The following is a 25,804-nucleotide window of genomic DNA, read 5'->3' as shown; positions in this document are numbered from 1 at the left end:
ACTTTTATAGAGTATGGCAGCCCCTTTTTCATTATATTGAATCCCTCACTTTAGAAACCCCAGAGCCTCCCTTGTAAGCAGAATACTTGGGTCATATGTAGACTTATAATATTATGTTTAACCTGTAAAGGAGGAACAAGTCCTGTTCATTAATGTCTGTGTTCTTTATACTTGAGACCCCCCCCCCACACCTTTTTTTTATAACCAGTTTGTTGAATATATGTAAGAAAAATCCTTAAATAAACCATGGGGAAAAAAACAACAACTAAGATGTGTGTTTATTTCACATGCAGGACTGTAACACACTGCTCTTTATAGGGGTGGTCTGTGTTAGACCTGCTCTGCTTTCTGGCATTATACACACATGTTCAGCTTCTATTGAAGCAGTATTAGAATGTATTCACTGATGAGAATTCTAAGCACTCATAAGTCACTCTGGCTAAGTGCGTCTGCCAAATGCCGTAAATGTAAATGTTCTTTTCTTCTGCTGGGGACACAGGAACAATTTACTGTGTTTACCCTACTGTTACTGTGCTGTACTTTCATGTTACTGTCAGAGTTTAATTTCATGCTTATAGGCACATGTCACGATGGGGATCGCGGAAGCAGGAACGGGGAGACGAGAGATCAAGGAATGCTGGTTTATTAGGAATCTAGGTCCACTTCCTTTGCCCTGCCTGTAGTTTACTTCACTTTAATAAAACAGCAATTGGTTTTACCCCACGCCTGCCTTCACCTCTGTCTTTGCCCTCAACCTGATATTGTCTCTACTGCTGTTGATTATACTGACCTTGGTCCTTTTCTCCTGTGTTGCAGCATCTCCCCTCACGTCTGGCTCACACAGCTAGGAGCCTTAGTGATTGTCCTGAACAGGGTCCCCATTTCCAGCTGGGGTCACTGCAGTAAACTGCAGACAAGACTCTGAATGAATGATTATTATTCTTGCAATGTCATGGTGAACTGGCAAACTGTGCATAGTGGATTTCTAGTGTCTGTAGGTCTAACAGCAGCCTTCAAGCTCACTGGAAGTTGTACTTTTATCTGATTTGGGTTCATTTACTCTTGTTAACCAGGGTTACATGCAGTAACACCCAACTCCTCTGTTTCTTCTGCTCCTTGGTTAGACATTTTTCTGTCACATTCACAGATTATTGCATCAGTAAATATAATTGCATTGATTAATAAGGCATTAGTTTCCATGGGTTTTATGTGAGATACTGTATGAAGGCCTTTCCCCAGGATTTCCCAGCCCTTAGAGGTGGTGAAGTCATTCATGTACTCTATGGATCCTTATCCATGACCGGTGGATGTCTATACAGGTGTTTAGGAGAACTTCTAACTCAGCCCAGTTGTGTGCCACTCTGTAATTATCTTGCCTAATTAAGAGCCCTGATTGAGTCGACACTTTTCTCACCTGCTTTTAACACAGTAATTACGACCTAGGCTAGAGGTTACCTGCATATATAACAGTTCTAGAGCCATATACGGCAACAAATACATTGTGCAAAGTTTGTGGAAATACAGAAAAGTCATGGACAGAAACCAAGCTGCCCTACAGATGGGGTTGTGGCTGAATGTACGAAGAGGAAGCAGCAGGGACCATTTGGTCAAGCACCACGTCCAGTTGTACATCTGGATGCAAGAGCTCATTGGCTCATCATGACTAATAAGAAGAGAAAATGTAGAAAAGCAGGTTGGAACCGAAGAGTAACAAATGTGGTCTGCATGCCTGCTTCACTGCAACCGGTAACTCGTTTCTGGCACTAAAGCAGTATGCAAAATATTAGTGTGATGGAAACAAAACATTGACAGTGATTCAGTGAAAATAAGTTTCTGCAAAACCAGCTTTCCTTGATATTTCCTAAGGCACAACATTGCCCTGAGGTAAGAAAGACAGATTGAGGTCCATGCCTTATATGGGTAATGGGGGAACTAGTCAGAGAGCCTGTGCTTCTAAAAATGAGATGTAGTAGAGTATTAACATGGTATTGTACATGCAAACCCCCTCCTTTCAGCAACAAATTTTGCTTTACATGACCATCAGCAGTACATTTTTGCTTTACTGCAGATTCAAAGTCTTGTTACCAAACAGATAACTCAGATACATATATCAATTAATGTTAGATGGACTTAAATTTGTTTTTTACAGTTAATTATAAGTGGTTTGGCAATGTTTCTCTCCTGATGACCACCTTCTCACTGGAAGCAAACTGAACATAAATTTGAAATGTATTTTCCTTAAAGGGGGTGGTCATTACATCAGACATAACAGGATGAGCTGTGTTGATTAATTAAGTATTGCAGTATATTTTATTCTGGTGCATTTCCTCAATCTGTTTTAGAGTTTGAGCACCTATGCCTCTCTGGGCTTCTGTAAACATGACTGTAGGATCTGTAGAAACATGCTCACTTGTCCATAGAGGCTCCTGCTGGGCTCTCCTGCTCTGAGATGGGGGGGGGGGGGTCCACAGCACAGAAATGGAGGTGTGATGTAAAAAGTTGTTAGAACTTCTAGAACTTAAAATCTGGTATTCTTCCTCCTTCCCTCCGCCAAGCATCTGTCTCCCTGATATTAAAAAAGAATAAAGATCCTGTACAGTGTTCGTCCTACCTTGCCCTTAGAGTAGAGTCTATCCTACCTTCTATTATCCATTCAGATCAGACTGGTTTCATTAACCCTATGGGGTCTAGGGGTAGGAAACACACTTTCACTGACTGGGGCATGATCACACATTTCTTCAAATATCATAAACTTAATTCATGGCAAATAAATTATTTCTTATATATTTGTTTTGCCATTACACTCATCTTTATTTTAATATATATTGTAAATATGTCAGATTTTTGTTAAGTTTGAAATTTGACATCAAAGTATAGACATTGCAAAATGCAGTTTGGAACACTTGCAGTATCATTATAAAAGTACATAGTAAGCAATGCTGGCAGTTTGTTTTGATCCCAGATATCTGATCACCAAAGTCTTGGCTACATGAAGATGACTAAATGGTGTAGATGCAACATTCATTTGGATAAATACATAAGAAAAACCTAACTCATGTCACTATTTCTGGCTCCTTTCTGAGCCATTGTCACCTGGCCACGTCCCTACCCCCCTTTTATGGCGCTGAAGGGGATGTATCTGGATCGCGTTTCACCGTTGCGCTGTTAATCAAATTACCATGCGAATGCGATCTGAATACACGCTAATGCGGCTATTTAGAATGTGAATAGCGATCTTCGGGTGAGAGCGGTACTACACGCCCCCGATGCAGGTAAAACAAAGTAAGATGACATGTTTTACTTTTTTGCCTATTTAACCTAATTAAAAAAACTTTAATACTTCCGACAATGGACGTTTTGAAAAGAAGACAGATTACGGATTTAGCCAGCGTTTTTTTCATGATTCTACATTAAGATTTCAGCGAGATATAAACTGAAATAGAAGCGAAAAGTACGCCATGTCGCCGACGACATACTCGACCCCAGAGAGTTAAAGACAGACATTCTTTTTTTTAATGTAAGGTGCCTTTTTAAGGTGATCTATGACCCTTCGTCTTCTGTGTGTCCTGAGATGGTGGTATCTCTGGACGCTGAGAAAGCTTTTGATCGTGTCGAGTGGAAATTTCTTTTTACAACCCTTAGTAAATTTGGATTTGGACCACATTTTATAGCATGGAAGCAGCTTATCTACTCCTCTCCAGTCGCATCAGTACGTACAAACGACAACTTCTCTGAGGCCTTCTCTCTTTACAGGGGGACCAGACAGGGATGTCCTCTTTCTCCCCTTTTATTTGCAATGGCAATTGAACCATTAGCCTCATCACACACCGAAGTTCGTTAATTTTTCAGGGAATAACCCGGGAGGGAGGTGTCAATAATAAAGTATCATTATATGCAGATGATTTGCTACTTTTTGTTTCTCAGCCATCTGTTTCAATACCACACATTTTAACAGTACTGGATGGCTTTGGGAAAATTTCCGGTTATAAGCTAAACTTGGATAAAAGTGAAGTCTTCCCAGTAAATGAGGCTGCACGTTCCTATCCGCTATCATCTCTGCCATTTAAAGTGGTGAATAGTGGTTTTACATATCTAGGGGTTAATGTTACTGATAAATTTCATTAACTTTTTAAAAATAACTTTGATCCACTCCTATCACGCATTAGAGATGACCTTTGGCGTTGGTCCCACTTGCCTATATCTTTAGCTGGTCGAATTAACTCAGTTAAAACGAACATCCTTCCCAAACTTCTTTATCTCTTTCAGTGCATCCCTATTTTTATTCCCAAGTCTTTCTTTTATAAAATTGATGGCTTAGTTTCACAATTTATCAGGAATAAAAAAGTCCCACGCTTACGTAATGAGGTGTTGCAGAAGTCTAAACCACTTGCCGGAATGGCATTGCCTAATTTTTTACTTTATTATTGGGCAGCTAATTTGCGGTCAGTTCTCTATTGTGTACAGGTTGATCCTGCTGTGTCACCAATCTGGTGTTTAATGGAATCGTTGTCTTGCGCCCCTGCCTCTCTCTCTGCCTTACTTTCCTGCCCTCCTGACTTTAATGTATCCAGGTTCTGTAAAAATATTGTAGTTAAGACCACATTACGGGTTTGGACTCAATTTCGTAAGCATTTTGGAATCCAAACTTTACCAGTATCAATGCCACTCTGCAGAAACCCTTTATTTCCTCCCTCGTTGAATGATGGTGCATTTGAATTTTGGTCATGAAGAGGCATTGTGACTATTAAAGATTTATTTGTTGAGGGTGTTTTTGCGTCTTTTCAACAGTTAGCTGATGGGTTTGGTCTTCCAATCTCTCATTTATTCCAATATTTTCAGGTGAGGGACTTTTACAGGAGAGTATTTAATAGCTTTCCAAATATCCCACCAGACACGCCTATTGTGTTACGTCCTGCTGCTGTTCGCTCCGCCCCCTCCACCAGGACCACTTGGCTCGGCCCTTGCTCCGCCTCCCCGTTTGGACCCCGCCCACCTTTCCCCGCAAGCCGGCCGTCACTTCCGTCCGGCAGAAGTGAAAAGCCGGACAGAAAGTACCCTCGAGAGCTCTGCTCATATTTTGGATTGTGTTTTGGTTTGCTTATTTGAATGATTATTGTGTATGACGGTTTTGGTTTCTCGGATTACGATTTCTCGCTTTGCCCTTCTCTGTACTTCTGCCCTGGTTTTGTTTGATTTCTGGTTTTCGATCTTTCGCCCGGTTTTTGGTTTACGACTTCGCGCGCCCCTCGGACTTTACGCTTTGGCTTGTATGTGTGTTTGTGTATGTATCTGGTGCGTAGGGAGTGGTTGCCGTTTTGTTTTGTTATACTTTGTGTCCACTGATTTGGATAGGGAGTTAGGTATAGGTTTTGTTGTTTCTGTGTTCTTTGGTAGTTCAGTTAGACTTGGGTTTCGTTCGGTAGTTGGGGTTTTGTTTATTGTTTTGGCCTTTATCACTCCTGAAGCTCTTGCACCAGGTTTGCTGTTATGTGTCTGTCTTGCGTGAATAAAATATAAAAAAAAAACTATAAAAATATCCCCTTTGTCCACGTGTGTTCCCTTGTACACCACACCCTGTGTTCCCCTTTCCCCATTCCCTTCCTCTGTTACACCCTAACCCCTAGACAGGGTCGTAACAGAATTGGGGGCTCGCCCGGGATCCCATTGTCTGGGATTTCACTGTTTTGCATCATCCCTCTGTGTTGTCACTCGGTTGCTGTGTGTTTTTCGGGTTTGCTTGGCGGTTTATCTGTGGTAGGGATAGTTTGTGTAACTAGGTTTAGTATGGCTACGTTCGACCTGCTTGAGTTTACGCTGAACCCCACAGCGGAACAATTTGAGGCTTGCAGGAAGTCTGACCTGGTAGCCATAGCGGGATTCTTCAACGTGGTGATCCCTGTCGGTGCCTCGAAGCAGGTGATTAAGCAGGTCCTGCACGACGAGTTGGTTATGCAAGGAATCCTGCCAGAGCCTGGAGATCTCTCGGGTGTTGCACCTAGCCCAGCCCGGTCGCCTACGACGGCGGAAGCCGGAGGCCCGGTGCCAGGGTCTCGCATGGATCCCAAGAATCTCGGCTCGTCTAAGGAGGAGATCCTCCTCACAATTCGGCTGAGAGAAACCGAATTGGAGATTAAGAAGCAGGACTGCCAAGCCCAAATCTTACGAATTAGGGCTTTGGAGATGGAAGCAGAGCGGGACGCTGCCGTGCAAAGGGCGAGGGTAGGCCAGCCACAGCCTGTTCCTCCGCCGCGGAAGGTAAGCTCGCCCCTTGAAACTGCTCGCTCCACCGCTCGTGCCGGTGTAGGTTCGCCGGACGAGAACGTGCGTCCTAATCCTCAATCTCCGCTGGGTTTAACTCGATCTCCTGAAAAGGAGAACATTGGATTTGACGTGAGTCGCCATATTGGACTCGTGCCCATATTTAGAGAAAATGAAGTGGATGCATATTTCCCCATCTTCGAGCGCATCGCGACCACTTTGAATTGGCCCAGGCACCTTTGGTCGCTTTTGCTTCAATGCAAACTCGTAGGGAAAGCTCAGGAGGTATGTTCGGCTCTTGGATTAGAACAGAGTCTAGATTATGATGTGGTGAAGGCCACTGTTTTAAGGGCTTATGAGTTAGTGCCCGAAGCATACCGGCAGAACTTTCGGAAACTTTGTAAATCCGCCCAGCAAACTCACGTGGAATTCGCTCGGGAGAAGTCACTCCTCTTTGATAAATGGTGTACCGCTAGTGGTGTGACTGACTTTGATCATCTTAAAGAGCTGCTTTTGTTAGAGGAATTTAAAAACTGTGTACCTGATCGTGTGGTTATATACTTGAATGAGCAAAAGGTGACGTCTCTTGCGGAAGCCGCCACCCTCGCTGATGAATTCATACTGACCCATCGAACCGTGTTTGTTCCTACTCCTATGCCTCGTAAACTCCACCCTAGATCGGTGCCGACCCCTGAGACGGCTGTTTCTACCTCACGCGTAGAAACCAGGGAATGTTTCTATTGCCATGAAGTTGGTCATCTGATATCCGTTTGTCCTGCGCTTCGGCGCAAGAATACCCGTTCGGCTGTTAGGAAGGTAAATGTTGCTGATTGTGTTATTGATGTCTCGCCGCCAGCCCACTCTGTTGAACCTGCCTTCCAACCATTTGTGTTTTCTGGTTTTGTTTCGTTCGATGATGCCGATGTAAATACCCCTGTAACCATTTTGCGTGACACTGGAGCTGCTCAGTCCTTTATACTAGACGATGTGTTACCCTTTACTGACTCGACGTACACTGGTTATGATGTTCTTGTGCAAGGGATTGAGTTAGGAACTGTGAGAGTGCCTCTGCACCAAGTGTATTTGAAAACCAATGATTTCTGTGGTGTTGTTAAAGTGGCTGTTCGACCTCGTCTTCCTGTTTCGGGTGTTACATTCATTTTGGGGAACGACATAGCGGGAGGTAAGGTAGTTCCACTACCTGAGGTAGCGTCAGAGCCAGGGTGCTGCTCCGACAATTTGGATGTTGACTATCCTGCTGTATTCCCCACTTGTGTTCTCACTCGGTCCCAGGCTCGAAAATTTGCAGACATTGAGCTAGCTGACACCTTTATGGCTGATCAGGAGATCACCATTTTGCCCCCGTGCTCTGGTCCAGAACCTGAACTAGAAGAACTTGTTCCACCCCAAGCCACTGGTAGCATATGTACACGGGGAGAGTTAATCATCGCTCAGGAAGCTGACCCCTCCCTGAAGGAGTGCTTTGATTCGGCCGTGGAGAAAGCAGACTTAGCAGACCACGCAGTAGCTTACTTCTTGGATCACAGTGTGCTAATGAGGAAGTGGACACCTCCTCAGTCTCCCAAGGAATGGGCTACGGTATTTCAGGTGGTTGTTCCATGTCCCCTTCGACCTCAAGTATTAGCCTTAGCTCACGATCACCCGTGTTCAGGTCACCTTGGAATTAGGAAGACGCTCGCCCGCATAACCAAGTGCTTCTATTGGCCAGGAATAAATTCAGACATAAAAAGATACTGTCGTTCGTGCCATGCCTGCCAAATAGTCGGAAAGCCGAACCAAATTATTCCCCCCGCTCCCCTGCGCCCAGTCCCAGCGATTGGGGAACCCTTCGAACATGTCTTTATTGATTGTGTGGGTCCATTACCCAAAACTCGTTCAGGGAATAGTTATCTCTTTACCCTAATGTGTGCCACCACCCGTTACCCCGAAGCAATACCCATGCGGAGCTTAAAAACAAAAGGGGTGGTGAAAGCGCTAATAAAATTTTGTACCACATTTGGTTTACCGAGATATGTACAGTCCGACCAAGGGTCAAACTTTACTTCCCGGTTGTTTTCCCAGGTATTACGGGAATTGAAAATTAGACATCAGGTCTCCAGTGCTTATCACCCGGAGTCCCAGGGTGCCCTCGAGCGTTTTCACCAAACGTTTAAGACAATGTTGCGAACTTACTGTTCAGAGGCAGGAAAAGATTGGGATGAGGGAGTACCTTTGCTTTTATTCGCAATTCGGGATACAGTACAGGAATCCACTGGATTCAGTCCAGCTGAGCTTGTTTTTGGGCATACGCTACGTGGTCCCTTGAAGGTACTGCAAGAGCAGTGGTTGTCCCCGAATCCACCTCCTCAGACTAGGAATGTGTTAGGCTATGTTAAGTCTCTGCGTGAGCGCCTTGGTGCAGCCAGGGACTTGGCCAAGCGATCGTTAGGTTCGTCACAGGAGGTGATGAAAACTCGTTTCGATAAGACCGCTAGAGAACGGTCTTTCCAAGAGGGAGATCGCGTGTTAGTCCTTTTGCCCTTGCCTGGCTCGTCTCTTCAAGCCCGGTTTTCAGGTCCTTATAGTATACAGGAAAAAGTAAGTCCCACAAATTATATCATTGAGACCCCAAACCGCAAGCGGAAAACTCGCCTGTGTCATATCAATATGCTAAAACCTTACGTTGATCGTGCTGACCCCGTTCCTTCGTCCGCTTCTGTTTTGCTCCCCTCTGCTGTGGTTACTGTGCCGGTGCGCGAGTACTCGCCCGAACTCGATGAGCTGCACCTCGGGAGAAATTGTTTACCATGCGCTCGCCTACCAAATTCAGAAGCCCTTAAAGTCCTCGAGAAAAGGCTTGCTCACTTACCCAGAGCCGCCCAATCGGATATCCAGGCCCTAGTGCGCAAGTTTCCGTCGCTATTCTCCGACACCCCTTCGCAGACCCCTGTGTTAGAACATGACATTGATGTTGGAGATCATATCCCCATTAAACAGCACCCCTATCGCGTTAGTCCTCATAAGCGGGAGCTATTAAAAAAGGAGACTGATTACCTGCTGGAAACGGGTCTTGCCGTTCCTAGTTCCAGTCCCTGGAGTTCACCCTGTTTGCTTGTCCCAAAACCCGATGGTACGTCTCGTTTCTGCACCGACTATAGGAAAGTCAACGCGGTAACCAAACCCGACGCCTTTCCGCTTCCTAGAATGGAAGATTGTGTGGACCGCATTGGGTCCGCTCGGTTCGTAACCAAGCTCGACCTCCTGAAAGGATATTGGCAGGTACCATTAACCCCTCGTGCTTCGGAGATCTCCGCCTTCGCTACCCCAGACACCTTCCTACAATACACGGTTATGTCCTTCGGATTACGTAATGCCCCAGCCACATTTCAGCGACTAATGAATATAGTACTCGGCGGTGTTAGACATTGTGAAGCTTACTTAGATGATGTGGTTGTCTACTCTGACTCGTGGGAACACCATATGACGGTGTTAGACCTAGTCTTTACTAGATTAAAGGAGGCTTCGTTAGTGTTAAACCTCGAGAAGTGTGAATTCGGACAGGGCACTGTCACTTACTTGGGTAAACTGGTGGGACACGGAACAGTCAAGCCTGTGGACGCCAAAGTCCAAGCAATTACGTCGTTCCCCATACCAAAGACAAAGAAAGACCTTCGCCGCTTCCTGGGGATGGCGGGTTATTACCGCTGTTTCTGCCGAAATTTTTCGGATGTCGTTTCACCCCTAACCAATTTACTCCGTAAGGACGCCCAAGTGAATTGGTCTGCTGAATGCCAATCTGCTTTCGACTCGGTAAAATCCCTGCTTACTAGTTCCCCCGTGTTAGCTGCCCCTGACTTTGGAAAGCCTTTTAAATTGGAGGTAGACGCCAGCGGTACTGGAGCCGGCGCTGTCCTTCTACAAGAGGACGCCGCGGGTTTAGACCATCCGATTTCATATTGGTCAAAGAAATTCGTTAAGCACCAGTTGGGATACAGCACGATAGAGAAGGAAGCCCTCGCGATGTTACTCGCTTTGCAGCACTTCGAAGTGTACGTAGGTGATAGTCCCCAACCTGTGACCGTTTTTACTGATCACAACCCCCTTGTGTTTTTGAACAAAATGTGTAATTCCAACCAACGACTAATGCGCTGGTCCCTCATTGTACAGGCATTCAACCTACAGATTGTCCATAAGAAAGGTACTAGTAACTTGGTGGCTGACGCCCTCTCACGCGTATGACCTTTTTGTATATACTGGGGTAATATACCCTGTTTCTAATTAACTGTGTTTTGTGGAACCTATGAGGTTCACACTTGTGGGGGGGGGTGTTACGTCCTGCTGCTGTTCGCTCCGCCCCCTCCACCAGGACCACTTGGCTCGGCCCTTGCTCCGCCTCCCCGTTTGGACCCCGCCCACCTTTCCCCGCAAGCCGGCCGTCACTTCCGTCCGGCAGAAGTGAAAAGCCGGACAGAAAGTACCCTCGAGAGCTCTGCTCATATTTTGGATTGTGTTTTGGTTTGCTTATTTGAATGATTATTGTGTATGACGGTTTTGGTTTCTCGGATTACGATTTCTCGCTTTGCCCTTCTCTGTACTTCTGCCCTGGTTTTGTTTGATTTCTGGTTTTCGATCTTTCGCCCGGTTTTTGGTTTACGACTTCGCGCGCCCCTCGGACTTTACGCTTTGGCTTGTATGTGTGTTTGTGTATGTATCTGGTGCGTAGGGAGTGGTTGCCGTTTTGTTTTGTTATACTTTGTGTCCACTGATTTGGATAGGGAGTTAGGTATAGGTTTTGTTGTTTCTGTGTTCTTTGGTAGTTCAGTTAGACTTGGGTTTCGTTCGGTAGTTGGGGTTTTGTTTATTGTTTTGGCCTTTATCACTCCTGAAGCTCTTGCACCAGGTTTGCTGTTATGTGTCTGTCTTGCGTGAATAAAATATAAAAAAAAAACTATAAAAATATCCCCTTTGTCCACGTGTGTTCCCTTGTACACCACACCCTGTGTTCCCCTTTCCCCATTCCCTTCCTCTGTTACACCCTAACCCCTAGACAGGGTCGTAACAATTGACAACATCCTTAAGATACCCTCTACTTTAAAGGGTACTATTTCCACAATCTATAATTTAATATCCTCTCTTTGTTCTACCTCAAACCAGACGTTAGAGGCACTCTGGGCTCAGGATTTAGGTGAAGATCTCACTGACTTGTGGGGATCTATTCTTGAACGTGTGCATTCCTCTTACACAGAGTTTACTGGACTAAGTCTAGATTAGCCCGTGTATATCCCAATATTGACCCTGTGTGTGATAGATGTCGGAAAAATCATGGCACACTGATCCATATGTTTTGGTTATGTTCTTCTCTGCGCACATATTGGACCTCTGTATTTGCTACGCTTTCGGATGTTTTGCAAATAACCCTCGAACCATCTCCACTTACAGCTCTATTTGGAGTTTTACCAGACGATATTCAAATGTCCAAATCTAAATCAGACTTTGTAGCCTTTCTTTGTTTAATTGCTCGGCGTCTTATTTTGATTCATTGGAAGAAATCACGCCCGCCTTCTCATACGCAGTGGATAAGGGATGTGTTGATGTTTTCTAAGCTGGAAAAGATACGTTACTCTGTTAAAGGGTGTCTGTCCCACTTTTATAGAGTATGGCAGCCCCTTTTTCATCATATTGAATCCCTCACTTTAGAAACCCCAGAGCCTCCCTTGTAAGCAGAATACTTGGGTCATATGTAGACTTATAATATTATGTTTAACCTGTAAAGGAGGAACAAGTCCTGTTCATTAATGTCTGTGTTCTTTATACTTGAGACCCCCCCCCCCCCTTTTTTTTTTTTTTTTGTTTTCTTTATAACCAGTTTGTTGAATATATGTAAGAAAAATCCTTAAATAAACCATGGGGGAAAAAAAAAACAACTAAGATGTGTGTTTATTTCACATGCAGGACTGTAACACACTGCTCTTTATAGGGGTGGTCTGTGTTAGACCTGCTCTGCTTTCTGGCATTATACACACATGTTCAGCTTCTATTGAAGCAGTATTAGAATGTATTCACTGATGAGAATTCTAAGCACTCATAAGTCACTCTGGCTAAGTGTGTCTGCCAAATGCCGTAAATGTAAATGTTCTTTTCTTCTGCTGGGGACACAGGAACAATTTACTGTGTTTACCTTACTGTTACTGTGCTGTACTTTCATGTTACTGTCAGAGTTTAATTTCATGCTTATAGGCACATGTCACGATGGGGATCGCGGAAGCAGGAACGGGGAGACGAGAGATCAAGGAATGCTGGTTTATTAGGAATCTAGGTCCACTTCCTTTGCCCTGCCTGTAGTTTACTTCACTTTAATAAAACAGCAATTGGTTTTACCCCACGCCTGCCTTCACCTCTGTCTTTGCCCTCAACCTGATATTGTCTCTACTGCTGTTGATTATACTGACCTTGGTCCTTTTCTCCTGTGTTGCAGCATCTCCCCTCACGTCTGGCTCACACAGCTAGGAGCCTTAGTGATTGTCCTGAACAGGGTCCCCATTTCCAGCTGGGGTCACTGCAGTAAACTGCAGACAAGACTCTGAATGAATGATTATTATTCTTGCAATGTCATGGTGAACTGGCAAACTGTGCATAGTGGATTTCTAGTGTCTGTAGGTCTAACAGCAGCCTTCAAGCTCACTGGAAGTTGTACTTTTATCTGATTTGGGTTCATTTACTCTTGTTAACCAGGGTTACATGCAGTAACACCCAACTCCTCTGTTTCTTCTGCTCCTTGGTTAGACATTTTTCTGTCACATTCATTTATATTATATTGCATTAGTAAATATAATTGCATTGATTAATAAGGCATTAGTTTCCATGGGTTTTATGTGAGATACTGTGTGAAGGCCTTTCCCCAGGATTTCCCAGCCCTTAGAGGTGGTGAAGTCATTCATGTACTCTAATGCAGGGGTATGGATCCTTATCCATGATCGGTGGATGTCTATGCGGGTGTTTAGGATAACTTCTAGCTCAGCCCAGTTGTGTGCTACTCTATAATTATCTTGCCTAATTAAGAGCCCTGATTGAGTTGACACTTTTCTCACCTGCTTTTAACACCCTAAGTACGACCTAGGCTAGAGGTTACCTGCATATATACCAGTCCTAGAGCCATATAGGGCAACAAATACATCGTGCAAAGTTTGTGGAAATACAGAAAAGTCATGGACAGAAACCAAGCTGCCCTACAGATGGGGTTGTGGCTGAATGTACGAAGAGGAAGCAGCAGGGACCATTTGGTCAAGCACCACGTCCAGTTGTACATCTGGATGCAAGAGCTCATTGGCTCATCATGATTAATAAGAAGAGAAAATGTAGAAAAGCAGGTTGGAACTGAAGAGTAACAAATGTGGTCTGCATGCCTGCTTCACTGCAACCGTTAACTCATTTCTGGCACTCAAGCATTATGCAAAATATTAGTGTAATGGAAACAAAACATTGACAGTGATTCAGTGAAAATAAGTTTCTGCAAAACCAGCTTTCCTTGATATTTCCTAAGGCACAACATTGCCCTGAGGTAAGAAAGACAGATTGAGGTCCATGCCTTATATGGGTAATGGGGGAACTAGTCAGAGAGCCTGTGCTTCTAAAAATGAGATGTAGTAGAGTATTAACATGGTATTGTACATGCAAACCCCCTCCTTTCAGCAACAAATTTTGCTTTACATGACCATCAGCAGTACATTTTTGCTTTACTGCAGATTCAAAGTCTTGTTACCAAACAGATAACTCAGATACATATATCAATTAATGTTAGATGGACTTAAATTTGTTTTTTACAGTTAATTATAAGTGGTTTGGCAATGTTTCTCTCCTGATGACCACCTTCTCACTGGAAGCAAACTGAACATAAATTTGAAATGTATTTTCCTTAAAGGGGGTGGTCATTACATCAGACATAACAGGATGAGCTGTGTTGATTAATTAAGTATTGCAGTATATTTTATTCTGGTGCATTTCCTCAATCTGTTTTAGAGTTTGAGCATCTATGCCTCTCTGGGCTTCTGTAAACATGACTGTAGGATCTGTAGTAACATGCTCACTTGTCCATAGAGGCTCCTGCTGGGCTCTCCTGCTCTGAGATGGGGGGGGTCCACAGCACAGAAATGGAGGTGTGATGTAAAAAGTTGTTAGAAGGACATTAGATCTCCTCCATCAAATATGTCGTTGTAGTTCCTGTGAGGTTAAGAATGAAATAACACTATATACTTCTGTAATTGTTCTTCTCCAATTTGTAGTTTTTTCTGATAAACAACTAAGATGGGAGGACTTCCGGGTTATGGAGGAGACAAGATGTGTGTGAGTGTAGCTCCTTGGGCATGTGACATAAATTGGTATTTTTGGCGACATATTATACATATGCTTTTTGTACAGGGCAAAAACTTTTTGGAGTGCAGAAATCGTAATATTTTGCTATAAGGAGATTTTCTTTCTGCGCTTCACCGCGAGAGCAACTATGCCGAATACTCGACAAGCTAAAGCCATGATGGCGGACGTGACTCCCCGAGTGGCCTAGACCAATGTACCGACACGACTGGTGACCAGCTAAGCCTCACAACTTTCACCAATCAACTGAAATTACTCGGGTCGGACATTTTTGAAAAATAGGTTCAATGGCAGGGTCGCTTCGGAGTGAGATATTGTCGGTTCGTGAGGAGCTTGCCTCTTCTGTTAACTCCTTACGGGCGACATCTGAGTCTCACGCGGACCGGCTTGGTGAACTGGAAAAGACTGCCGCTTTCTGCGACAACTCGGTTAAAGACCTGCAAACTACTGTTACCACTCTCTCCAAAGAGGTTTCGCGTCTGAATGCAAAATGTGATGATCTTGAGAGCAGATCCAGGCGTAACAATATTAGAGTGGTGGGTATTTTGGAAGGTACGGAAAGTTCTCAGCCCACTCAGTTTATCGGTCGCGTGCTTCGTGACATTCTCCGTCTCGACGTGGATCCGGTAATTGACCGAGCACATCGGACATTACGCCCGAAACCGAAAGTGGATGAAGCCCCGCGGCCATTTATTGTCAGGCTGCATTACTATCGGGACAGAATCAGTATTTTACAAAAATCCAACGAACTGGGTGCATCTCTGTGTTACAACGGAAGGCAAGTCCATATTTTTCCAGGTCTTTCCACGGCTTTGCTGAAGAAACGCGCTGCTTCTACTACGAGACAATCCAGCATTTATAGCGTACGGCTTCTTTTACCCTGACCAGCTGAGGATAACTCTTCAGAACGGTAAACAGCACAGATTAGACGACCCAGCGGACGCAGAAGCTTTTGTTTAACATCACTCCTCAGCTGAATCCAATACTTAGCTGTGTACTATCTCTCCTTGTTGGCTATGTTTCTGTAGCTTGTCGATTATTCTTGTGTTCTGATATCTTTTACTGTTAGTTGATTGTCACATGACCCCTGTTTGTAGCAGTACAATGCTATGCACTGAGTTCCGGAAAGGTAGTTTGTTTGGGTTAGTTAATGCTGCTCAGCTGGGGAGCAGTGTCGGGTGGGTTGGTGTTTTGGGTGGGCTTCAGTATTTTGTAGTTTTTCCTTGGTTGTTTTTTTTCTTCTGTAATATATGGTCTCTATTCTATGATATTGTCATTCCATATGTCCAGGGTGACTTTCCTTCTAAACTTCTTTCTGCAGTGACCTAAACCATCATTGATGGCTACTCTAACAGCACCACTGGGACATGGGGGTAATGCAATATTTACTAGTTGGAATGTTAAGGGCTTAAACTCCCCGGCCAAATGCAACAAAGTGTTAAATCACCTACGTGACCTTAATACGATGGTAGCTTATCTTCAGGAAACTCATTTGGGTCTTTTAGAGCATAATAAGTTGAGAAGAAAGTGGGTGGGCCAACTATATTATTCTAGCTTTTCTCACAAATCAAGGGGTGTAGCAATCTTAATTCACAAAGCACTTCCATTTACAGTATCACACAGTCTTTCGGATCCTTATGGTCGTTATGTTATCATTTCAGGTAGATTGTATAACACACCACTGGTCTTAGCAAATATTTATGCCCCTACCATAGACGACAATGCTTTCTTCAGATTTTTTTTTCCAATGATTCCGGATCTCGAATCACACTATCTTATTTTAGGTGGTGATTTTAATTGTTGTTTAAATCCCATTTTAGACCGATCCTCGTCTAAGATTACATCTGTCTCTAGGTCTGCACAGGTGGTTGTTTCGTTTATTGAGGAATATGGGTTATGTGACCCTTGGAGGGTCTTGAATCCCCAGTCTAAAAAATGTTCCTTTTTCTCCCCTGTGCATCACTCCTTTTCACGTATAGATTTCTTCTTATTAGATAAAAAATGATTACCTTCAGTTTGCACTGTCTCTTATAATGCTATTGTCATATCAGACCATGCCCCCGTAACTCTTGAGCTCCCTTTTCCTGGAAAACCGATGCCTCGTGGCCCCTGGCGTTTCAATTCTTTGCTGCTCTCTGATGAAGCCTTTGTCAACTTTATTTCGAATCAGATTGACTACTAATGCTACTCCAGGAGTTTCGGCCTCTCTGGTCTGGGAGACCTTTAAAGCTTACCGTATTTTCCGCACTATAACGCGCACTGCATTATAAGGCGCACCGTCAATCAGTGGTCTATTTTCAAACTTTTTCCACATACAAGGCGCACCAGACTTTAAGGCGCTTTAAGCAAAACAAAACAGTCAGATAAGCCAGTCAACCAAAATTTATTTTACATCACGTGTTCACAATGACTGTCAACATTGTTCAAACGTTTATGAGCGTCTTCACTACTCTTTAACACGTAAAAAAACAAGAGTCTTATACCGCTAAATCAAAAGTCAGCCTATTAACAATAACTCAAAATTGAACACTTATAGTACGGTCCTATACCGCTAAATCAAAAGTCAGCGTATTCATAATAACTCTTGACACACCTGATTACTGTAGCCTTAATGCTAGTGGTGCGGCTTTGCAGTTTACCAAAGTCATACTAAAACATTCAAATCGCTTCGAGTTCAGTATGCACAACAGAAATTAATCCACGTTTAAAGCTAATAAAGATAATAAAGTATCATTATATGCAGATGATTTGCTACTTTTTGTTTCTCAGCCATCTGTTTCAATACCACACATTTTAACAGTACTGGATGGCTTTGGGAAAATTTCCGGTTATAAGCTAAACTTGGATAAAAGTGAAGTCTTCCCAGTAAATGAGGCTGCACGTTCCTATCCGCTATCATCTCTGCCATTTAAAGTGGTGAATAGTGGTTTTACATATCTAGGGGTGAATGTTACTGATAAATTTCATTAACTTTTTAAAAATAACTTTGATCCACTCCTATCACGCATTAGAGATGACCTTTGGCGTTGGTCCCACTTGCCTATATCTTTAGCTGGTCGAATTAACTCAGTTAAAACGAACATCCTTCCCAAACTTCTTTATCTCTTTCAGTGCATCCCTATTTTTATTCCCAAGTCTTTCTTTTATAAAATTGATGGCTTAGTTTCACAATTTATCAGGAATAAAAAAGTCCCACGCTTACGTAAAGAGGTGTTGCAGAAGTCTAAACCACTTGCCGGAATGGCATTGCCTAATTTTTTACTTTATTATTGGGCAGCTAATTTGCGGTCAGTTCTCTATTGTGTACAGGTTGATCCTGCTGTGTCACCAATCTGGTGTTTAATGGAATCGTTGTCTTGCGCCCCTGCCTCTCTCTCTGCCTTACTTTCCTGCCCTCCTGACTTTAATGTATCCAGGTTCTGTAAAAATATTGTAGTTAAGACCACATTACGGGTTTGGACTCAATTTCGTAAGCATTTTGGAATCCAAACTTTACCAGTATCAATGCCACTCTGCAGAAACCCTTTATTTCCTCCCTCGTTGAATGATGGTGCATTTGAATTTTGGTCACGAAGAGGCATTGTGACTATTAAAGATTTATTTGTTGAGGGTGTTTTTGCGTCTTTTCAACAGTTAGCTGATGGGTTTGGTCTTCCAATCTCTCATTTATTCCAATATTTTCAGGTGAGGGACTTTTACAGGAGAGTATTTAATAGCTTTCCAAATATCCCACCAGACACGCCTATTGACAACATCCTTAAGATACCCTCTACTTTAAAGGGTACTATTTCCACAATCTATAATTTAATATCCTCTCTTTGTTCTACCTCAAACCAGACGTTAGAGGCACTCTGGGCTCAGGATTTAGGTGAAGATCTCACTGACTTGTGGGGATCTATTCTTGAACGTGTGCATTCCTCTTACACAGAGTTTACTGGACTAAGTCTAGATTAGCCCGTGTATATCCCAATATTGACCCTGTGTGTGATAGATGTCGGAAAAATCATGGCACACTGATCCATATGTTTTGGTTATGTTCTTCTCTGCGCACATATTGGACCTCTGTATTTGCTACGCTTTCGGATGTTTTGCAAATAACCCTCGAACCATCTCCACTTACAGCTCTATTTGGAGTTTTACCAGACGATATTCAAATGTCCAAATCTAAATCAGACTTTGTAGCCTTTCTTTGTTCAATTGCTCGGCGTCTTATTTTGATTCTTTGGAAGAAATCACGCCCGCCTTCTCATACGCAGTGGATAAGGGATGTGTTGATGTTTTCTAAGCTGGAAAAGATACGTTACTCTGTTAAAGGGTGTCTGTCCCACTTTTATAGAGTATGGCAGCCCCTTTTTCATCATATTGAATCCCTCACTTTAGAAACCCCAGAGCCTCCCTTGTAAGCAGAATACTTGGGTCATATGTAGACTTATAATATTATGTTTAACCTGTAAAGGAGGAACAAGTCCTGTTCATTAATGTCTGTGTTCTTTATACTTGAGACCCCCCCCCCTTTTTTTTTTTTTTTTGTTTTCTTTATAACCAGTTTGTTGAATATATGTAAGAAAAATCCTTAAATAAACCATGGGAAAAAAAAAAAACAACTAAGATGTGTGTTTATTTCACATGCAGGACTGTAACACACTGCTCTTTATAGGGGTGGTCTGTGTTAGACCTGCTCTGCTTTCTGGCATTATACACACATGTTCAGCTTCTATTGAAGCAGTATTAGAATGTATTCACTGATGAGAATTCTAAGCACTCATAAGTCACTCTGGCTAAGTGCGTCTGCCAAATGCCGTAAATGTAAATGTTCTTTTCTTCTGCTGGGGACACAGGAACAATTTACTGTGTTTACCTTACTGTTACTGTGCTGTACTTTCATGTTACTGTCAGAGTTTAATTTCATGCTTATAGGCACATGTCACGATGGGGATCGTGGAAGCAGGAACGGGGAGACGAGAGATCAAGGAATGCTGGTTTATTAGGAATCTAGGTCCACTTCCTTTGCCCTGCCTGTAGTTTACTTCACTTTAATAAAACAGCAATTGGTTTTACCCCACGCCTGCCTTCACCTCTGTCTTTGCCCTCAACCTGATATTGTCTCTACTGCTGTTGATTATACTGACCTTGGTCCTTTTCTCCTGTGTTGCAGCATCTCCCCTCACGTCTGGCTCACACAGCTAGGAGCCTTAGTGATTGTCCTGAACAGAGTCCCCATTTCCAGCTGGGGTCACTGCAGTAAACTGCAGACAAGACTCTGAATGAATGATTATTATTCTTGCAATGTCATGGTGAACTGGCAAACTGTGCATAGTGGATTTCTAGTGTCTGTAGGTCTAACAGCAGCCTTCAAGCTCACTGGAAGTTGTACTTTTATCTGATTTGGGTTCATTTACTCTTGTTAACCAGGGTTACATGCATTAACACCCAACTCCTCTGTTTCTTCTGCTCCTTGGTTAGACATTTTTCTGTCACATTCATTTATATTATATTGCATTAGTAAATATAATTGCATTGATTAATAAGGCATTAGTTTCCATGGGTTTTATGTGAGATACTGTGTGAAGGCCTTTCCCCAGGATTTCCCAGCCCTTAGAGGTGGTGAAGTCATTCATGTACTCTAATGCAGGGGTATGGATCCTTATCCATGATCGGTGGATGTCTATGCGGGTGTTTAGGATAACTTCTAGCTCAGCCCAGTTGTGTGCTACTCTATAATTATCTTGCCTAATTAAGAGCCCTGATTGAGTTGACACTTTTCTCACCTGCTTTTAACACCCTAATTACGACCTAGGCTAGATACATTGAAGAGTAACAAATGTGGTCTGCATGCCTGCTTCACTGCAACCTGTAACTCGTTTCTGGCACTCAAGTATTTTGCAAAATTTTAGTATGATGGAGACAAAACATTGACAGTGATTCAGTGAAAAGAAGTTTCTGCAAAACCAGTTTTCCTTGATATTTCCTAAGGCACATCATTGCCCTGAGGTAAGAAAGTCAGTTTGAGGTCCATGCCTTATATGGGTAATGGGGGAACTAGTCAGAGAGCCTGTGCTTCTAAAAATGAGGTGAAGTAGAGAGTAAACATGGTATTGTACATGCAAACCCCCTCCTTTCAACAACAAAATTTGCTTTACATGTACATTGGCAGTACATTGTTGTTTTACTGCAGATTCAGTGATTTATCTCATTTTTATTTCTGTGTCCAAAGTCTTGTTACCAAACAGATAACTCAGATAGATAGATCACTTAATGTTAGATGGACTAATTTTTACATTTAATTATCAGTGGTTTGGCAATGTTTCTGTCCTGACGTCCACCTTCTCACTGGAGGCAAACTGAACATAAATTTGAAATGTAGTCTTTTCTTTAAAGGGGGTGGTCATTCCATCATACATAATTCATTTTACTGTGCTGATGAATTAAATATTGTAATATATTTTATTCTGGTGCATTTCCTCAAGCTGGTTTAGAGTTTGAGCACCTATGTCTCTCTGGGCTTCTGTAAACATGACTGTAGGATCTGTAGTAACATGCTCACTTGTCCATAGAGGCTCCTGCTGGGCTCTCCTGCTCTGAGATGGGGGGTGGGGTCCACAGCACAGAAATGGAGGTGTGATGTAAAACTCTGGCACTGAAGTCAGGAAAGTTCAGTGTGAAACTTACTGCGCAAAAAGTGAAAATCTTGCAGGCTTTACTCCTGCCTCTGTCCTTCAGCAGTTCCTACAGTAACATCCCTAATCTAACTGCTCTCTTCTTCATCTCCTGCGCTGCTGGCTGTTTATCTGACTGATACACCTGATACACACACCAAAGCACCACACACACGGCGATAAGAAATACAATGTCACCCACAGACAAGTGTGTGGCTTCTCATATTTCAGCTTAAGACTGAGAGATTCATGGCTGTTTGTAATCAGCGGCAGGTATAGAAAACATTAAATAATTACAAGATGTGGCAAATATGAAGGAGGAAATAAATCTATATTTTTGGGTTTCAAAACAAGCTAAAATAAACAAATTGGTGTTTCCTTATAAGACGTAGACCCGCCCCCATAAACAGGAGTGAGATAAACTTGCTACAATGCTACAAACACCACCCATTTCATAATAAATAAATTGAAGGTAAAAAAGGTAAATCAGGCACTTTGTACAGCAAGTATTTGCTGTGCTGTGGAAGGGAAAGAGTCTACATTTTAGGCAAGAACAACTAATTTATACTTTTGACAACTATTTTGGGGGAAAGGAGGAAACAAAATAAATACAGTGGTACCTCAGAACTCGAACTTAATCCGTTCAGAACTTGGGTTCAAATCCTAAAAAGTTTGAGCTCTGATGGAATTTTCCCCATAAGAAATAATGGAAGACCAATTAATTGGTTCCCAGCCCCCAAAAATTACACCTAAATATGTTTTTTTTTTTAACACAAAAAGGATTTTTTTAGCATTTAAACACAAAATGAACAGGATAAAACAAGAAGGGCATATACTAAACACATCTAAGCACATTTATCAAAAGAGTAATTTTGTCACACCACACAGGACGAGCGAGCAGGGAGCGCGGAATCAGGGTCAGGCAGACAGAAATCCAAGAACAGGGTTTATTGCTGGCAATCAAGGCACAGCACAGAGTAGAGTTCAATGACAGGACTGGGGAAACATACTTGAACGTGGACTTAATTACACGACTAATTGGAAATGACGAGAAACAGCTGATGACATCAGGATATCACATGAGGTTAAAGAGGGGGGCGTGGCACACTGGAGGATCGTATGAGCCGGGCGTGACAAATTTGTAAAGTAAGAAAATGTATCCAAACAATGTAGAATACAAGTACAGTGTATTACCTGATATTTTCAATAAAAAAGCACTATCACCAACAAATGATGCTATCACAGAGAATGCGAGGCTGAGACTGAAGCTTTATCCTTTGTTTCTGCTGAGAGACGTGCTGCGTAACTTATTTCCCCACACCTATAAGTTATCTTAGGTCGGCGTTCACGGTTTGACTTCTGAGATTCAAATTGAGTTCTAGGTAATTTTTTTTTCAAACTGGTTGGTTCGACTTTTAACAAATTCGAGTTCTAATGAGTTTGAGTACTGAGGTACCACCAGTACTCGAGTTGAGGGGGGATGAGGAGGGATGTCATCCCCCCTGAAATAAAAACAGTCAAAATCATCCCCCTTCTAAAACAAACATCACCCCATTCCATCCCTTGTACTATTTTATCGCTAAATGCATAGGTCCATTGAGTAAAATACCGTGAGCGGGAGGGCACGTGCGAATAATGCGTGTGCCAACTTTTAAAGTTTTTTTTTACCTCAATAAGCGGCATAGCAGGTCATTTTTTTTTTTAAACTGGTTGGTTCGACTTTTTTTGAGTAAAAAAAATGAGTGGGTAAAAAATGTTTGAGTACTGAGGTACGACTGTAATCTTTATGTATCTATGTTTAGTTTATGAAACATTCATAAACTGACAATTTTTGCACACAAAAATAAACTACAAACATGTTGTTGTAGTTCCTGAGTGTCACTCGCGGGCAAGAACGGGAACGGAGATCCAGGAATGCAGGGAACAAGAGCCTTTATTAAGGTCTGAGACGAGCAGACACAGGTAGGTCGTGACGCTGAGCTTGCCAGGTGCGCTGTCTTAGCCGGGACGCAGATGGTAAGCGTCGGCGAGGCAGCGGCGATCCCGAAGGATACTAGCCGAGGACGAGGTACCAGAGGGGCGCGCAGAAGTCGTAGTCCAGGTTCAGGTCCAGGGGTCTTTATCCGTAGTATCCGTCCAACGAAAGGGCACAAGACTGGGGCACACGAGGAGGGGAAGACAGGAGGCGCCGGGCTCAGCAGGACGGGTAGGTTAAGGACGGGAGCGGGTCTAAGGAGGGAAGGTAAGAAGGTAAGGACCGAACGAAAGGAGGACAAGCAAGTCAGGGATAACGGGGCTGACAGGAGACGAGAATAACGCTCAGTATGGCTTCTAAACATAGGCTCAATACTTCGCAAAGACAGTCTGTCACCGCTCAGTTTATGAAGGGCGCTGAATGGCAGACGATGAGCTGCATCTGTCGAGTCCCGCCCCTGTGGGCGTGACACTGAGAGTTTAAGAATGAAATAACACTATATACATGTGAAATTGTTCTTCTCTAGGTTGTAGTAATTTGTGATAAACTACTAAGAGCTCAGTCCTGCTGTCCTCATGCAGGACTGTAACACACTGCACTGCTCTGCTTTCTACCACACATGTTCATGTCCTGTTGAAACAGTATCAGAATTTATTCACTGATGAGAATTCTAAACACTTACGTAAGTTGGTCTGGCTTAGGGCGTCTGTTACTGTCAGAGTTTAAGTTCATGCTTTTAGGCACATGTCTGTTCCGCCAGGTATTTCTTGTATCTAAAATGAAAAACAAGCAGCTGTTCCTATTATCACACAAGTAACAGGAAAGTGATGAAATCTCTGACATCTTATTCTGGACATTTCGACGATATTTAACATTAAATGAATACAAATCAGAAAAACTCTGATGTAGGTGCCAAAACAGCCAGTACCTCTCTTGTCCATGCCTGCACTGTAGTCACAACAGAGTTACAACTCAAGTAACATTTCATAGCCATACCAGTGATAAATACACATCCTCCATTCTCAGAATGTTTATTTCCAGTTGAATTGATTAAAATGTGTTCTTTTGTTTAAGCTCTATTTTAAGAGCATCATGATGTCATACCTGACTTCCACCATTACTATTGGCGGACAAGGCGGTTCACCATTTGACTTCACTGGTATCACAAATGGAGCCACACTGAAGAAGATTTGGGTGTGGGTGGGTGGCTGGCAGGTGAAAGCTTTGAAGGTTTGACTTCCTGATGACCAGTCCAAGCAGTTTGGAAATCCTGCTGGGGACTATTCAGAATTTACATTTGAAGATGGAGAGCAGTTTACCTCTCTGTCTCGGTGGGGAAATGGAGCTGGAACACGTCTGGGTGCCATCAAATTCAGGACAAATCTCTCCCGGTGGTTCTTCGCACACATGACACAGTGGGGGCTGAAAACAGAGTAACCAATTGATACTGGATCTGGGATCTTCATGAGAATCCTAGGACAAGCGGGTGCAGACATTGATAGCTTATGCTTCATATTCATCAACACCATCAAGTCTACTGTGTTAACAAATGTTCAGTGCCTCACTCTTCATTGGGTGGTACCCAATATGGTTGTTGAAAGAACATGGAAAAAACCTGAGTTGTGGCCTGGACAGTGAGGTCTTTGGCTTCGGTTAGTATGTTCAGATACTATGAGATCAATAGTGTGGGTTCAGAGTCCTGTACCTACATCCACGGTAACTCTGGAGAATTGGCTGGCCATATGTGGCAAGTGGTTGGAAAGCTTAAACAGGCACCTTCTTCATCCCTGTGGGGTTTGGCCCCTGATTGGCGGTGAGAACGGTGAGAATTTCCGCTCCTCATTCACAAGGCTGTTTTGCCTCCATTGTCGTTGTTTTGTTTTTCATTTCCTGATTACCACCTCCCTCAGTTTTCTGGTTCAGTGGTCGGAATTTGGTCAGAGCGCGGAGCGGTTTTTTAATTAAAGTTGGAGCGGTCGCTCCGTCTCGCTCCGATTTCGCTCCGATACCGCTCACACTGCGACTTTGGGGCGTGCGCAAATCTGCCCAGAATTCACAAGACTACAGTTATCAAGACTGTTACACAAATTGGCCGAGATGGAATTCGCAAAGTATTTCACAAAGGAAATTGATAAGAATAGTACACTTGTATGACCTATCAAACATATACATGACAATAATGTAGAGCAAGAACAACAATGTGGTGAAACTGTTTCAGTGAGTAAAGATTCACTTTGGAATCTAAAAAGACACCATTCTCGGAAACATGAGAGTGTGCTACGCAAACACGCGGATGCCAGAGCAGAACGTGAGCAAGTTTTATATGGTTGTAGCATATCAAGTCTATAAAGTAAATAAAAGTATAAAAGCCTATAAAGTAAATATTGGTAATCAAATAAATTAGTTTATTTGTCATTCAAAGTAGGTCTAATAGGATTTTAAAATTTCATGTAACCCTGTCAGTGAAATTTTATTTTATAGGGAGACGCAGCAGTAGCATCAACAGAAAAAAATTGAGGAATTTTAAACGTGGATGCTTAGCTTGTAT

General features: G+C 42.9%; 1 long non-coding RNA gene and 1 pseudogene across 3 annotated transcripts; one reads left to right on the top strand and one right to left on the bottom strand.

Moving 5' to 3' along the window:
- Positions 1 to 8,477: 8,477 nt before the first annotated feature.
- On the bottom strand, positions 8,478 to 10,546 carry LOC140588312 (uncharacterized). Of its 3 annotated transcripts, none has more exons than XR_011989673.1 (4): positions 9,313 to 10,546; positions 9,128 to 9,205; positions 8,941 to 9,039; positions 8,478 to 8,836 (listed from the first exon to the last, which is right to left on the bottom strand). It is a non-coding gene; the product is annotated as an uncharacterized lncRNA (long non-coding RNA). The 3 variants fall into 3 exon arrangements; XR_011989674.1 differs by having other exon boundaries at positions 8,941 to 9,205; positions 9,313 to 9,594; positions 9,697 to 10,546; XR_011989672.1 differs by having other exon boundaries at positions 8,941 to 9,205.
- A 13,805-nt stretch (positions 10,547 to 24,351) lies between these two features.
- LOC111840287 (aerolysin-like protein) lies at positions 24,352 to 24,894 on the top strand (annotated as a pseudogene).
- The last annotated feature ends 910 nt before the right edge of the window (positions 24,895 to 25,804 follow it).

This window comes from Paramormyrops kingsleyae, chromosome 3 (assembly GCF_048594095.1).
Source record: "Paramormyrops kingsleyae isolate MSU_618 chromosome 3, PKINGS_0.4, whole genome shotgun sequence".
NCBI classification, from domain to species: domain Eukaryota; kingdom Metazoa; phylum Chordata; class Actinopteri; order Osteoglossiformes; family Mormyridae; genus Paramormyrops; species Paramormyrops kingsleyae.
The sequence above is the reverse complement of the archived record's forward strand: the minus strand, read 5'-3'. Positions and strand labels throughout refer to the sequence as shown.